General features: G+C 54.7%; 1 long non-coding RNA gene across 2 annotated transcripts; it reads left to right on the top strand.

The window, feature by feature from the left end:
- The first annotated feature begins 393 nt into the window (after positions 1–393).
- LOC136162648 (uncharacterized) lies at positions 394–10194 on the top strand. 2 transcript variants are annotated; one of them, XR_010662161.1, is made up of 3 exons: positions 394–437; positions 8513–8651; positions 8742–10194. It is a non-coding gene; the product is annotated as an uncharacterized lncRNA (long non-coding RNA). The 2 variants fall into 2 exon arrangements; XR_010662160.1 differs by lacking the exon at positions 394–437 and adding an exon at positions 6741–7261.
- Positions 10195–15124: the final 4930 nt, after the last annotated feature.

Here is a 15124-nt window from a genome sequence, read left to right as displayed (position 1 = left end):
CCACGCCAAGTCCAGCCCCTCTCTTGCTCCCTCGGCCTCCAAAGGCGCCTCTGGGCAGCACCGGCCTCCTCCCCTCCCCATCGCAGCCCAGGGTCTGCAGCTGGGGCCAGGGTTGGGGGGTGTGTGTGGAGCGGGTGCATTTCCCCCCATCCCACCCCACCGCTGTCTCAGGAGGGGCAGTGGGCTCCAGCCCCTCCGGCTTCCTGCTCCCGCCTGGCTGGCGGAGATGAGAGCCGGGTGCAGAGCTGGGAGTCAAGCAGCCACACACAGAACAAACAGAATTTTTTTTTGCAACTAGAGGGGGAAGCACAGAGCTAAAAATAAAACGAAAAGATCAGTATCTGTCAGTCTGACAGCTGATTGGCTGCTCGGAGATGCATATAATTACCAGCAACTGGCGCTGGGTAGGCAAAGCCGGGAGAAACTGCTGAGATGAGGTTAGGATTTAACCTTTAAATTCTGGAGCCACCGAAAGCCGAGGGGAGGACGCCGGGCGTCGGGGCTACTGAGGCTGGGGGTGGGCAGTGGGCGGTGGGCGGCCGAGTCCTGGGCAGGTCCCGGGGGGCTCCCCCAGGAAGGCCGTGGGAGCACTCCGCCCTGGCCGCCTCCCCCATCGGACTGGGAGTGCGTTTGATTGGGCAAGCCAGGAGGCAGTGGTCCTTCACCCCGCCCAGCTGGGGGGTGGTGTCTTCCGGGAAGTCCGGGTCTCACCCTCGGTGTTTGTGGGGGGTGGGGGGTGGGTCCTGGCTAGGGCTCTGGGCTCCTCCCATTCTGGCCTCCCACGTAGGTTCACCCCATCTCGACCCACATTCCTCCGCCTTCCCCAGCCTGGTGTTGATTTGCAAGCCCATCCTGGCTCCCTTCCTTCCATCACCCGTGTTCCTGGCTGTTTCCTGCCCCGCCTGGGGAGGGCATCTGGGCACTCCAGGCTTGTCCTAGGACCCCAGAGATGCACAGAAAGAGCAGGGCTGGAGGGATGTTGTGGTCTCACCGAGTCTCAGTTTCTTCATCTGTAAAATGGGAGTGATGATCACAGGCAAATGCTAGGGATGCTCAGGGCCCAGTCTTGCATCTTGATTTTCTCACCTGAGCCAGAAGACAGGTCATGTGGGCTCTAGTCCCAACTAGGAATTGTCTTTTTCTCTCTTCTACTTGTCTATCCCTCTGTGAATTGGGAGTAAGAGTTCTTCCCCTCTGTCCTCTGGGATCTGAGGGAGGAGAGTGCCAAGTGACATAGTATAGGTGACAGAGCTCAGCAAACCGTACTGTCGGGGCAGGTGGGTGAGAACTTTATGTAGCTTCTAGAACCCACCACTTTTTTCCAGCCTTGGCCTGGGTGTGGCCTTCCTTTCCGTACCACCTCCTCCGGGAAGCCCTCCTTGATGTTCCAGCTGGTCTTCTCTTGTAGCTCTGGGTGTCTCCCCTGAAGTCAGACCCTGATTATCTGGATCTGTGAGCCCTATGGGGGCAGGAACCACATGCCTGGCAAGGGCCTGGGCCAGAGACCCTTGAGAAGACAGATACCAGATCCCTGATGCAGGAGGAAGAGGAGAAGCCGGCTTGGGCCACAGTGCCCAGGCTTCCGGCAAGCAGTGGCCTCGATGATGGGCGTCTCTGTACCTGCTGGGCGCTGACCTTTCCCTGTGCTGGGTGGAGCGGCTGCCGCTGGATGCTAGGCCCTAGAAAGCCCAGACTGACTACAGGAGACCCTGCTGGTGCTCCTATCAATGATGAGGTGCAAAGGGCAGGTCGGGGAGGCAGGAGAAGGGGTCGCCCAGCTGTTCCTGCCCATCCTCAACACTTTAAAGCCATTGTATCGTTGTTTAGTTGCTCAGTCGTGTCCGAGTCTTGGCAACCCCATGGACTGCAGCACGCCAGGCTTCCCTGTCCTTCATCTCCCGGAGTTCACTCAAACTCACGTCCATTGAGTTGATGATGCCATCCGATCATCTCATTGAGTCCCCACAATACCTCTTTGGGGGCAGTGCTGTTGTTATCCACATTTTGCAAATGAGCAAACTGCGGCCACATGGCTAGTGAGGGCAGAGCCTGGACGTACCCTGTACCTCTTCTCCCGCGGTCAAGCCCAACGGCCCCCGCCTCTCTGAGAAGGATGGCAGAGAGGTGCTGGAAACGGAGATGTTTCTGAACAGCTCTGAGACCTTCTGGGCAGACATATTGTCACGGAGAGTCTTGAGAAGGCTTTTTTTGTGTGGTGTGCAAAGGAATTCGCCTTTGGTGTCTCTGAGAGATCGTCGGGAAGATTTAAACTGCTTTGCAATGATTTGGGGATGTCAGGCTGATATTGCTTTTGAACATAACATCGTGACAAGACTGGGCCCCAAGGCAGCCCAGTTTTATTCAGGTTACGGTAATAATAGTCGCCACAGCAGCAACTAAAGCCATTTTCACGGACTGAGCGCTCACCATGGGCTCAGTGCCGGGCTCAGCCTTGACTTGGATGCACACTCTGCCCCCTCACCACCAGCTTGAGAGAGAGTTGACTCTTATCCTCAGATTATCCCCTTGTAGCTGATACCTAAACTTGTTTGTCTCCACTCTCACTGTCTCCCCTGTGAGGCAGTGAGCTTGGTGAGGGCCCCAGTCTGGTGTCTCCCATTCATTGCTGAGTCCCCAGTACCCAGCACCAGCTCCTCAAGGAGCAGCTGGACAGTAAGGCTTGGCTGGGCACATTTCAGATGAAGAGACTGAGGATCAGAGAGGTCACACAGCTTGCCAGGAGGGAATCCTAGGTTTCTGTATCTTGAGAGCCCAGATTCTAATCACCAACTCACATGGCAGCTTGAAAGACCCTCTTAAAAACCCCCTGCCTCGAGAAAGCTGCAGAGCACGAGTCCCCCCGCCCTCACCCCCCTGCCCTCTGGTCTCCACTCTTGCACTAAAACCCAAGAGGCTTCTGACTTGAATCTGCCCTCTGCATCTATTGCTTGCTTCCCAGGGAACTGGATGGAAGGTGACCCGAGTTAGCTCAGGCTTGGGGAAGCTGTATTCTGCTGGAATTGCCCAGTGTTTTGGGTGGGACATGATTCAGATTTTCCTCCCTGTCACATTGGTTCCCACTTGAGAGATCTTTGAAGTGGAAATGACTTTATTATGTGATTCTCAGCCTGGTTAATTCATAGGTGCACTTGATCTTTGCTGCTCCTCTCTGGGATGGGGCCCCTAGTTCTGAGTGGTTTAAGTTCCTCAGGGAGGCTAGGGGTTGTAAATCCAACACCCTCTTGGTTAAGAGCTTGATTCTTTCACTGAGTGATCCTGGGAACCTCATTTGACCTCTCTGAGCCTTGACTTACTCTTTTGTAAAAAGGAGACATGCGTGAGGAATATCTATCTTGAATGCTGGTTGTTGGTGGGGGAAAAAGAGGTCAAGTTTTCTTTACTTTTATTTATTTTGGGGCTGCACTGCACTGCATATGGGATCCTACTTCCCTGACCTGGGATCAAACCTGCACCCCCTGCATTGGAAGCACAGAGTCTTAACCACTGGACCACCAGGAAAGTCCCAAGTTTTCTCTTTTGCAAAAAATCACATTCTCCACAAGTCGTATACAATGTTTATCCTTGTACTTTAAGAAATGTTAATGTAGAGCTTCCCAGGTGGTTAAGAATCTGCTGCCAATGCACCGGACATGGGTTCCATCCCTGGCCCGGGAAGATCCCACATGCCTCAGGGTAACTAAGCCATGAGGCAGAACTACTGAAGCGTGTGCACTCTGGAGCCCCGCGCTCTGAAACAAGAGAAGCCAACTCAAGGAGACACCTGAGCACCGAAACTAGTGTTTCGCCTCAACTAGAGAAAGCCCTTGTGCAGCAACCAAGACCCAGCACAGCAAAAACAGAGAAATAAAATTTAGGGGGAAAAAAAGAAATGTTAGTTTAAAAAAAAACTGAACACCAAACAGTCCCTGAGTCCCTGCTGTGTGCCCAGCCTTGCATCGGAGTTGGTCTGGAGAGTGGTACCCGCCTTGTGGGCATGTCCTTGCCCAGGCCATCCTCACAGCAACTGTGAGATGCCAGGGACCAGGATGGCCATTTCCAGAGAGACGAGGCAGGCACAGAGAGGGGACCTGATGAGCTTAAGCTCCCGCACTGAGAAACTGAAGAGCCTGGCTTTGGAGCTGGGTGCTCAGTTCTACCGATGAACAGAAACGTGAGTCCTGACGGCAGGGCCCGAAGTGAGCTCTCAGGGCACAAAGACCAACCTGGAGTGCCCCTGCCTGGGAGGAGCTACATCTCCTAGGAGAGGGGGACTCATGGACAGACCAGTGAAGCATGTGGTATAAGAGGGGCCACCAAGGCTGCAGAGCTGATCCATCTCATAAAGAAGCACCAGAAAAGACCCCAGAAGGAACTTGCTTTAAAAAAGTCCCCTGGGAGATGTCCCTGGCGGTCCAGCGGTTGACTCCATGCTTCCACTGCATGGAGCACGGGTTCGATCATTGGTTGTGGACCCAAGATATCGCCTGGAGTGGCCCCCCAAAAAGAAATGTCTCCTGGTTGGTGCAGTGACGTCAGTTCTAGCCCTTCACCGAGGCCGATGGATGGTGCATTTTTCTTATACCTTAAAATGGACTCCTTCTGAGTCGTATTTGAAGCCCAGCTGGCTTGTCCTTCACTGATGTTCTAGTCCATGGTCACGGGGTCTCTGGACAGAGGGCTCCAGCTCCTGCTACTCAGACCCACGGGGATGATTTTTAAAGAAGTGACCATGCCCTTCCCCGATCCATCCAAAGGTGACTTCAAGTCTCTCCTGGAAGGTCAGCTTCCAGTGGTCAAGAATCTGGGGTCCCCACACCAACAGGGTGTCTCCAGACGGAGGAAGCGTGTGGTCGGGGCTGTGAGGTGAAGTTGTCAGTTGCTCACATTGATCACAAGCCGCCTCTACCCTTTAAACTTTAGAGCTGCTGGCCGCTGCTAACCTCCGAGCGCTCCTGACCAGAACCTCCAGGACCTGGCACCTCCCATGGGTGTGGGGTGGAGGTGGGGGGCGGAGGGGAAGGGTCTGCCCGGGAGGAGCAAGGGAGGCACCACCCCAGCCCCACACGTGTGCTCGGACAAGCCGAGATGGGGAGAAAGGCGCAGGGCGGCGTGGAAACTGCACACAGAAGCCCACGCCCATCTTGCTGCAGGTCTCTGCAAGAAACTCAGGGTTTGTCTGTGGCTGGCTTCCCGCGAACAGGGGCTCACCCGTCATCTTTAAGGTCTGCTTCCGTGGAGAGCGTGGCGGGAGGGCATCTCGTGAAGACCTGGGCAGTGAGCCTGGATGGCTCAGCCCTGCCCTTCCAGGCTGCCTCCGCCTTCACCAACACTGGCCAGGCTGGGTGGGAGTGGGGCAGCACCAGCTTTGATTTAGAGAAAATAGAAGAAAGCGCCTGCCGCTGCCGAAAATCCTGGTGACAAATCCCCTCCCCTCAGTAACTCAAATTTCTAAGCTAATTCCTCTCTCCATTCCCACCAGAAAAGCTCCTCCTGTTCTTATCTGTCTCCAGGCCCACATTGGCCCAACAAGAAAGCTGCCTTTGTTAAGTACTAGAAGCTTCCTCAGTTTGGGATAATCAAGGGCATCCATGCCAATGCCTTGGAACTCCCATTGGGTCAGAGAGTCTGAACCAGCACGGTGGGTTGATATAATCCCATCCAAAGCAAACAAAGGCAATGCTGTATGGACCCCGTGGTGGCCTGGCCCTTGGTCAAGGTGTGGTGACTATCAGGGATTTCAAAAGAGCGCAGAACACCCCCCCCCCCCCGCCACTGCTGCAGAAAGCCTTGGAGGATCCCCCAAGGAACCCCAGACTGGGAACCACCAGGCTCAGTTGGGGTAGGGGTGCAAGTCTTCGGTACTCCCTGCAGCCCCTCCCATCTTCTCCTAGGGAAGGCTTCCTGCCGCAGGGTGTCGGGGGCGAGCTCGGGGGGCGCTGACTCCACCACTAGCCAGCTGTGACCTCGGGGTGATGGCTTCCCCTGTCTGAACCTCTGGGCCCCACTGCTTGCCTCCTTGGTTGGCAGTGCTCTGTGAAGGCTGGGAGTCTTTATTGTTCAGGGGTCCTTACTTAGCCACCCTGTGGTGTGTGACCCTCTGGCTGGATTTCACACGTGCTGAGAGCATGATGCAGGGGTGGGCAGCATGCATGTGGAAATGGGGCTCCAGAAGTGCAGCTCCTGAGAAGCCATCTGTGATGGGAGCCTGGAAGCCGGATGAGGAAGGCGGGCTTGGCGGCCCATTAGCGGGCAGGCGGAGAGCACCCTGAGATGGCTGTTTTGGGGCGCAGCTGGGTGCTCCCCATCTTTCATGTGCCTGGAATCACCTGGGAACCTTGTCCCAGTGCAGATTCTGCCGGAGCAGGCCTAGGCAGGGCTCCCAGGGGAGGCCGGGGCGGGGGGCAGCCAGGCTACACACCAAGGCCTCAGGTGTGAGGGAAGAGGGCCGGCCGCTTGGTGTCTGGAAGCGGTGGCTCCAGGAAGGCCCGAGAGCCCCCGAAAGGCCATGCAGGGAAAGATGAAGCAACATGAGGGTAAAATTACGTTTTCAACAGAAGAAAAGGCCTCTGCCTCCTAGCGTGTAGAAAGATCTCTGTTCCCACCCCCACACAGCCCCAGGGGTTTGAAAGAATGTGGTTTTCTGAGCACAGCTTTTCCTCGCTGAAGGGGGTGGATTCGGTCTGAAAAAGTTGCCTGCGAAATGATTTTTTCCTCTATATCAAACGTTATTTTCCAGTGGTGCGTGTTTTAAGACCATGGTTGTGTTCCCGCTGAGAAGGCTCTGACTCTGAGGCATTGTCGTTGAGGATGTGGCAAACACGAGGGGTGGGGAGTTCAAGGCCATCGCTTCGGAGCGATGAGAGCCGGCGCTGCAGAGGGCGGGAGCCAGAATCGGAAGCCCCAGTGGTCCCGATACACTGAGGCTCACGGCCAAACATGGGCCCAGAGCCCTGACCAACACCACTGAGGCTATGACTGGTGAGACCAGAGGGACCCAGGGCAAACCAGCCCCCTCAGCCGGAACAGGAGCTCAGAGAGGCTGGCCATCTTGTCTTTGTATAGGACACCGTCGGCCACACTCTGGATATCCTGCTGGAAGTGTTTTTGTTTTTATGTTGGATGCAATTGTCTAATGGGCAATAGGAGCCTACTCCCGTGGCAGCTCAGCTGTATTTCTCAAAGAAACTATGATGTCAGAGTTCCACCAAGACTCCAGAGGAACAGCCTCCTTGCCCAGAGGGGTTTGCTTGAATATGCCAAGGTACACTGGGAATCTTAAACAAGAGATGAAAGCCCACAGTCTGCCATTACTTGACAGACTGTGGTTTTCCCGAGCATAACCTGGGGTTGATATTCCAAGGACACGCTTTGGGAGCCCAGTCAAGGAAGAGCCCTCATAACTCAGGGTCTCTCTGTTTTTCTATCAGTTACCTACTGCTGTGTAACAAATAACTCCTAATGTAGCACTTTAAAACAATAGGTATTATCTCAAAGGGTCTGTGGCTCAGAATTCAGAAGTGCTGTAACTGTGCAGGAGGAGAAGGGGGCAACAGGGGATGAGATGGTTGGATGGCACCACCAATTCAATGGACACGAATTTGAGCAAACTCTGGGAGATAGTGAAGGACAGGGAAGCCTGCCATGCTGCAGTCCATGGGGTTGCAAAGAGTCAGACATGACTCAGCAACTGCACAACATAACTGGCTGGTCCCAGTTTGTGGTCTCCACTGAAGTTGCAGTCCAAACACAGCTGGGGCTGCTCTCATCTGACTGGGGCTGCAGGATTGGCTTCCAAGATGGTGTGCTCACTGCCTGGCTGTTGGCAGGAAGTCTTGGTTTCTTGCTCCATGGAGTCCTCCACAGAGCTGCTTGAGTTTCCTCACTATATGGCTTCCCGTAGATGGACACTAGCGAGAAAGACTGAAGCCACAGTGCCTTGGAACGCACATGTGGTCCTGTCCACACTGTCCTCTTGGCCCCACGGGGGCAGCTCTCTTCATTGTGGGAAGGGCTGAAGGGGGTTGAAATTGTCTGGAGACCATCTTGCAGGCTGACTGCCACGGCAACCATCTCTCCGGCACAAGGACAGATAACTTGCCTCATTCTCACAACTGGCTTCTTACCATTTAGTGCCAATTAGTAGCTTTGAGAAGTGACCCTGCTAACCTCTGATGTGAAGGAGGAAAAGACTAGGAATTATCAGCTACACCAACCCCCATGAACAGCAGCAATAACAATCATCTGGGCCTATTTGTTGAGCCCTCACCCCATGCCTGGTGCCTCAGCAGCATCATGGCATGGTGCAATCCACATCCCCAAGGAGACGGTTCCACAATATTTCCAAGTTGAAAAAGTGAAAAGTGAAAGTGAAGTCGCTCAGTCGTGTCCGACTCTTCGAGACCCCATGGACTGTAGCCTACCAGGCTCCTCCGTCCATGGGATTTCCTGTTAGGCCACTCATTTTTATGAAAAGTATAAAGTGATATTTTTGTTTGTTTGTTTGTTTTGGCAGTGATGGCTACAAGGACACAAGTAGCTTTGCCTTCTGGAGACGCAGAGAAAAATTCCATGACCCGTGTGAACCCATGTGGGGGAAGACTGAAGTAGGGTGTAAACTCAGGATGGATAAATGCCAAAGATAGAGTGAATAGGTGAGATGAAATATTTATTTTGTGTGCATTAGCAATACGAGGGGGATTTGCGTGGTGGTCCAGTGGTTAAGAATCAATCTGCCAATGCAGGGGACATGAATTCGATCCCTGGTCTGGGACGATCTCACAGGCCACAGAGCAACTAAGCCCCATGGACCGCAACTGCTAAACCCACGTGCTGCAACTAAGGTACGAAGCACGCATCCCTTAGAGCCTGTGCTCTGCAACGAGAGGAGCCACCGCAAGAAACCCACACACCACAACAGAGTAGCCCATTCTCGCCACAGTGAAGATCATGCAGCAATGAAGATCCAGCACAGACATAATTAAAACAGGTAAAATTCTAAAATACAAACAACATGAGGAGTCAGGGTGAGCCGAGGGTTCTTTGGTTTTGCCCCAGTTCTCATGCTGGGAAAAAGGGTCACATCTCTGGTGGTGGCCTGGTGGTGAGGAGCAGACACCTGGCTGTTCAAGTCACCATGTCTGTTACTAACTCTTTGACCAGGCAAGTGACTGCACGGCCCTGTCTCCCGTCTGTGAAATGGGCCGATAATGGCCAACTCCTCCGGTTATGATGAGGCTTCAGAAGGTTCTGGTATGCTTTATCCTGGCAAAGCTGATGGTGGATCATCAAGGTGGTGGCACCCTAGGTTCAAAGAACCTTCATAGAAGTGCCATTGCCTGGAAAGACCTTTGCTCTGTGATGGAGAGTGGACCCAGAGTCACAGAGCAGACAGTCGCTGCTGCCGAGGACCCCTGTATGGGCGACCCCGGGGGCTGGAAGGAACTCAGCCCTTGCTTCTGCTGGGGGCATGTGTGGGCATGGAGCTGGCCCGGCCCTTTCCTGTCCTGTCCCAGCATGATTTCAACAGAGGGAGCGTCCTGGGCGTGTTTTCCCCTCGGAAGTCTCAACCCACTGAGGCAGGATTTGGGGAGCTCTGGCTAAATTTGCTGTCCCAACAAACAGGCCAGGTTTAGAGATGCTCAGAAAACAGAGTGGGGGTATAAGTTCCTGATCCCGCAGCCTGGGCATGGCCTGATGGAAGGTTTTTGGCTCAGGCTGACCTGACAGCTCTTGACTCCATCCCTCAGGGCTGTGTGACTCCAGACAAGTGTCTCCACCTCCCAGACCCTGAGTTTCCTCATCCCGAAAGTCTTGGGCTGGGCTTGCCTGCCCACCCTAGGAACCTGGGGTTGCCCAGGAGGACACAGAGCTTACGTAGGTGTGCATGGGGAAGTCCCAGGCCACCCGCTTCCTTACCAATCAAGAGAGCTCCATTTTCATCTCTGGTATATTGATGATCTAAGTAGCACTTCATTTTTTAAAACAAGAAGAAGAGAAAAGAAAAGGAAACTCAAGCTACAACGAAAACTATACAGAAGTTTCCCACCAACTTACTCTGTCCCCTGACTCATGCCTTCAAGCTCTATAGGAGTGGGAGCAGTCCATCAGCTAGGTTTAGTGACTGCTCCTTTCCAAATAGTTCTAGTCTCCTGGATTTGAATCTCTGTTTTTTTCAGCCTCTATGAGGTCCCATGAAAGGTGGGGAGGGGAAGGGGCTTTAGTTGGGGCGGGGGGCAGGGGAGGTCCGCAGAGATCTGGAGGTGCCAAGGTCATGGACAGGCTGGGTGTGCTGGCCTCCTCTCTGGACACGTGCTGTGGGCATCTCAGACACGTGCCCCCTCGGCCTCCCTTTGCCCAAGCTTGGGCACAAGGCCCAGCTGCATATGGACCCCCAGTGGAAGTCAGAGCCAACCCTTGCTGCCTCTGAAGTGAGGAGTCTGTGGGCCTGAATGGTCTCTCAGCCCCTCCCAACTTCAACACTAATTGCTGCATTTATGGAGCTCCAGCTGTCTGCAGAGTGGGGTCTGGGATGGGGAGGGGTGGATCCTGTCTTGGGAGGAGGAGCCCCCTCAGCTGGCTGCCTCTGGCTGGACTGGGGATGGCAGGGCTCAGAGTGGCCCCTGGGCCCCAGGATGACCAGGTGCCAGGCCCAGCTGCCAGGCTGCCATTTGAAATGTCTCCTGTTGGTGGCACTTTGGTAAGTTGCAGGTATTCTGGTCTTTGCGTGTATTTGATCTGTATCTGAAATCCGTGCTGGTTTCATTTCTTGGCTATGGGATTCTTAGTGCCTGACACTGAACTTGACCATGTCATTCCCCAGGTAAAGGTTTTCCATGGCTCCTCACTGCCCTTAGAAGACAATCCAAGCTCGAAAGTGACCCCAAACCTTTTGGGGTCTGGCATAGGCCTAGTTCTCCCACCTAGGGGCTCTCGAACCCCTCACCCTATGCCTTCCAGGTACACAGACTGAACCATGAAAACCCTCTCTCCTCTCGGGAGCCTCACACCCTTCTGCCTGACACACTCTCTTCTTTTTTTCTTGTTGCTTGCTAAATGTCACTTCTTCCAGGAAGCCCTCCCTGCCTAATTGAGCGACTTAAGTTCACACTCAGGCTCACCCTGTACTTTTCCTTTGTAGCTCACTCATCACTGTCATGAGCTAAAAAAAAAAAAAAACCCTGTTTATCTGATCCGCACTCCTCCCCCTACTAGAAGGTGGGCTCTGTGGGTGCCCCCCATTGGATTTTTCTGTTTATACCAGATGCAGTGCTGGGCACTCAGTGAACAGTCTGGAAATGTCTGCTCAGTAAGTCCTTGAGTGGTCACTCTGTGACCCTACAGGCGGCCTGTTGATCCAGGTTGCTAACCTGGGGCCAGCCAGGGCTGCTGGCGGTGCACCTGACCGGGTCACGCGGGAGTCTGGGAACCCAGGCCCAGCCCCATCCTCCAGTCTGTGGGCTCTGCCTGGAAGCAAGGAAGGGGTTAAGTGTTTCTGGCGGCCTCGTGCTGTGTCTGCGGCAGTTCCCCCTTCCGGGGCTGCAGCAACCGAGGTTGGCGAGGAATGTTTGCAATGCAGAGCTAGGAGGGAGGGCGGCTGGTGGAAGTGGGGGCCTGTGGAGGCCGGGCCAGGCCGGGCTCCCCAGTTGAGCAATCGCCCAGGCCCAGCCGGTTCCTGTAACTCCTGCCCTCCTGCTTTTTCCCGCCCTGCCGGCTTCCTCCACCCGCCCCCTGCCCAGTGAGGGCGGCCTGTCCTCTCAGGCCTGCAGCGAGAGGTTGAGGGACAGGGGCCCCCAAGAGCCTGGAGGCCAGGGGTGAAAGGGAGGGGCTTCCAAAGAGAAAGAGAAGGAGTGCAGTCAGCTCAGCCGCCCTGGCCCAGAGAGGGTAAGGCTTTTGCCCAAGGTCACACAGGGAGGTGCCACCATCCAACTGGGCCACACCCTGCGTTCAGACTTTTTTGTTCCCATGGTAGCAGGCTACAACTCAGCACTGTGTGGAGGCCACTTTGCCACTCGGATGGGAAGCTCTGATTCCCAGAGACTCTCTCCCACCTGAAGGCCAGGGGCTCTCCTGCCCCTAGCCTGGCTCTTCGCTCAGGGCTAGGGTCTCAGAGAGGAGCGTGGCTCTCATTGGGCTGGAAGCAGCCACCATCTCCGTCACCGCCCCAGCACTGTCCACGACTCGGCCTGTCCTGGGGACACTGGTCCCCTCCAGGAGTGTGGAGGAAAGGGATGAACACCCACCACACTCAAGCTGGTTCTCAAAAGCCACCCACTCCTGGGACTTCCTTGATGGTCCCGTGGTAGTGACTCTACCTTCCAGTGCAGGGGACATGGGTTTGATGCCCCGCAGGGGAACTAAGATCCTACACTGAACTAAGATCCTACCTGCCACAGGGCAGTGCAGACTCAGTACAGCCAAAACAAAACAAACAGAAAACCAGTCCACTCCTTCCTCCAGTCCCCTTCAAGGAAGAAGCTTCATGAATTCTGAATAGCATGTTGATCACACAAAGCTGGTCTTTCTCCACAAGCACACAGCTTCTTTAGGGACAGCAGCATTCCTGAAGATGCAGAAAGAGCTCCTTCTGTCGACAGTATTTACAAGTGACCTCTGGGGAGGTGGTCCTTGCCATCATTCAGACCCAATTCCAACCCTGGTTCCACCACCTTCAAGTTTGTGGCCACGCACCTCTTTCCGAGCCTCAGTTTCCTCATCTAAAGTGGGATTCAGGGAGAGGGTGGGTGGAGCAGCAGGACCACTCTGGCTCTGCGGAGACTCTGAGCCACTTGTCTTTTCTGGTCCCACAGACATTCAGTCTGCTTGGGGCTGGCTCACGGTGTCCCCTGCCAAGGCCCTGGGCGTTGCCCAATTTGCCAGCAGATGATGGTCTCAGAGCCTACAGAGGTGCCGTCCTGGCCACATCTCTCTGGAATGGGCAGTGGAGCCCCTGGGACCCCTCACCTCTGCAGAGGGCAGGGTGGGGCGACCCGTGTGAGCTAGGAGTTCCCGTGAGAATCAAACACCGCGTTTAGAGATGAGGAGGCTTGTAGGACAACTGGCTGCCAAGCCATCAAGGCATGGTGAGGAATTTTCACCTGAAAAACCACACCAGTGATAATCACCAAGGACCTTCCTACACTCTGCTCTGCGGCTAAGTTCTACTGTGAGCCAGATAATGACTGACTGACTTTATTCCAACAACACACCTAAGAAGGAAGTATATTGGTCCCCCCCACACTTCTTTCTTTTAAGAGAAAACAGAGAGGTTGATGCATTTGCTCAAGGTCACACAGCTTGTAAGGAGTGAAGCCTGGCTTGGAACTCAGGCCTCCAGAACCCGTGCTCTTAAGGGATCCCTTCCACACCTGGTTTGGGATCCAGGCTCTTCACAGAGGATATGGGCCACCTTGGGTTAGTCATTAAGCCCCAGAGCCATGAATTGAGGGGAAATCTCCAGCGTCCCCTGGGGATGGGGGAGGCCCTGCGTGAAATTATCACTACCACCAGTTGAGCAGAACTCACAGAGGGCAAGCCTCTTACTCCAGGGCACACAGCAGGTGCAGCCAGGACCCACTCTCAAAGCGACTGATGATGCCTTCTGCTCCCCTGGCTCCCTGTCGGGGCTCCACCAAGTCCGTGGCCGGGAAGGACCCTCACAACCGACTGGCCTCCGCAGACAGATGGACAGATGCTGGCCGCCCCCCTCCCAGCGTCCGTGGGCTGCGAGGCTTCACCACCTCCTCCCGAGCAGGTTTCCTTTAAGAAACCAGAAGATTGATTTCCTGGCAGGCTCGCTGAGGAGCCCGTCCAAATGGTTTGCATGTCTGCATTTTTTACTGCTCCGTTTAATATGTATGCAAATGCCGGCCGGCTGCACAGTCACACGCGGCGCCCCATTAAAGCGCCGTCCGGGCGCGCGCATCATTCGAGGCGACGGGCTCGGCGGCCCTGATAGATGGGGTGCGGGGACGGAGACAAATGACGGGCTTTTGTAATTTCTTTCTCCCTTTTTCGGGGGCGGGGGGTGGGCGGCTCAAGCCTAGAAACAGCAGAAGAGATTTAAATATATGCAAAATTGTTTGGGGGTTTGGGGGGGGGGGCGGTGTAGAAACCCGAACCAGGAGGAGGGAATTCACTGGTAGTCGGGCTGAAGACTGGAGGGGGAGCCGAGCCCCACAGTCACCTTCTGGCAGAGAGAGCGGCTTTGCTACTGATAAGCAGGCTCGGTCCTATGGGAAGCGCTGCTTCAGCCGCAGAGAAAAGGAAAATGCCGGTTATTTTCAGCCCTGTTACACCCGAGAGGCCACTGCTGCGAGTTTTTACCATCCTACCCGTGCCCCCCCCCCCACCACCCCAACTTAATTTTCTTGAGCTTCCAGGGCTTTTAACTTTATATGTATAATGGGTGTCATTTGACTCTTGGCACTAGCCCTAAAAGGTAGATCACGCCCATTGTTCAGATGGGGAAATTGAGGCTCTCAGTCCCTTGGGGAGGGTTGCAGAGTGAGTAGTGGGGTTGAATGGGATTCTCAGAGCCATTCCTTGACCCACTCGGCCCTTGGCCGGCTCTTGCTTTGTGGTTTGCTCCCAGTCATGGAGGATGGGGTGGGTGTGGAATCTGCCCAGACTAACACCCCTTGCTCTCCAATCCTAGCTCCCCTTGCAGGGCCCTCAGCATCCTACCTGTCCCCGCCTGCCTGGTAACACAAGCCCACATCAGAACGAGCCCGAAGACTCGAGTTTCCGAAATATTGTTTCAGCCTAAAATCTGAAGTGTGAGTTTTAAAGGAATTTTTCCTTAGTTCTCAGGATTTTAGGAGACAGCGGCAGCTGGGGGGCAGCCTGGAGGATCATATGAAGATGCAAAGATTTCCCAGAGGAGGCTCCAACCTAAAGAGACGGCCATTCCACCTCTTCAGTATGGCTCAGACCAACTGGAGAGGCAGTTTTGTGTGTATGTGTGTGCAGTGTGACAGTATGTTGGTCTACGTGTGTGTGTCCTCGTGGGTGTTTATCTGTTTGCCAGTGTGTGTGTCTCAGTGTGAGGGTGGAATTGTGCATGCGTCCATGTGCACACGTGTGTGTCAGCATGCATGTGTGTGTGTCGATGTGACAGCAGCTGAGA

The sequence above is a fragment of the Muntiacus reevesi genome, chromosome 3, assembly GCF_963930625.1.
Source record: "Muntiacus reevesi chromosome 3, mMunRee1.1, whole genome shotgun sequence".
Taxonomy (NCBI): Eukaryota; Metazoa; Chordata; class Mammalia; order Artiodactyla; family Cervidae; genus Muntiacus; species Muntiacus reevesi.
This window is presented reverse-complemented; position numbering and strand designations above follow the sequence as displayed.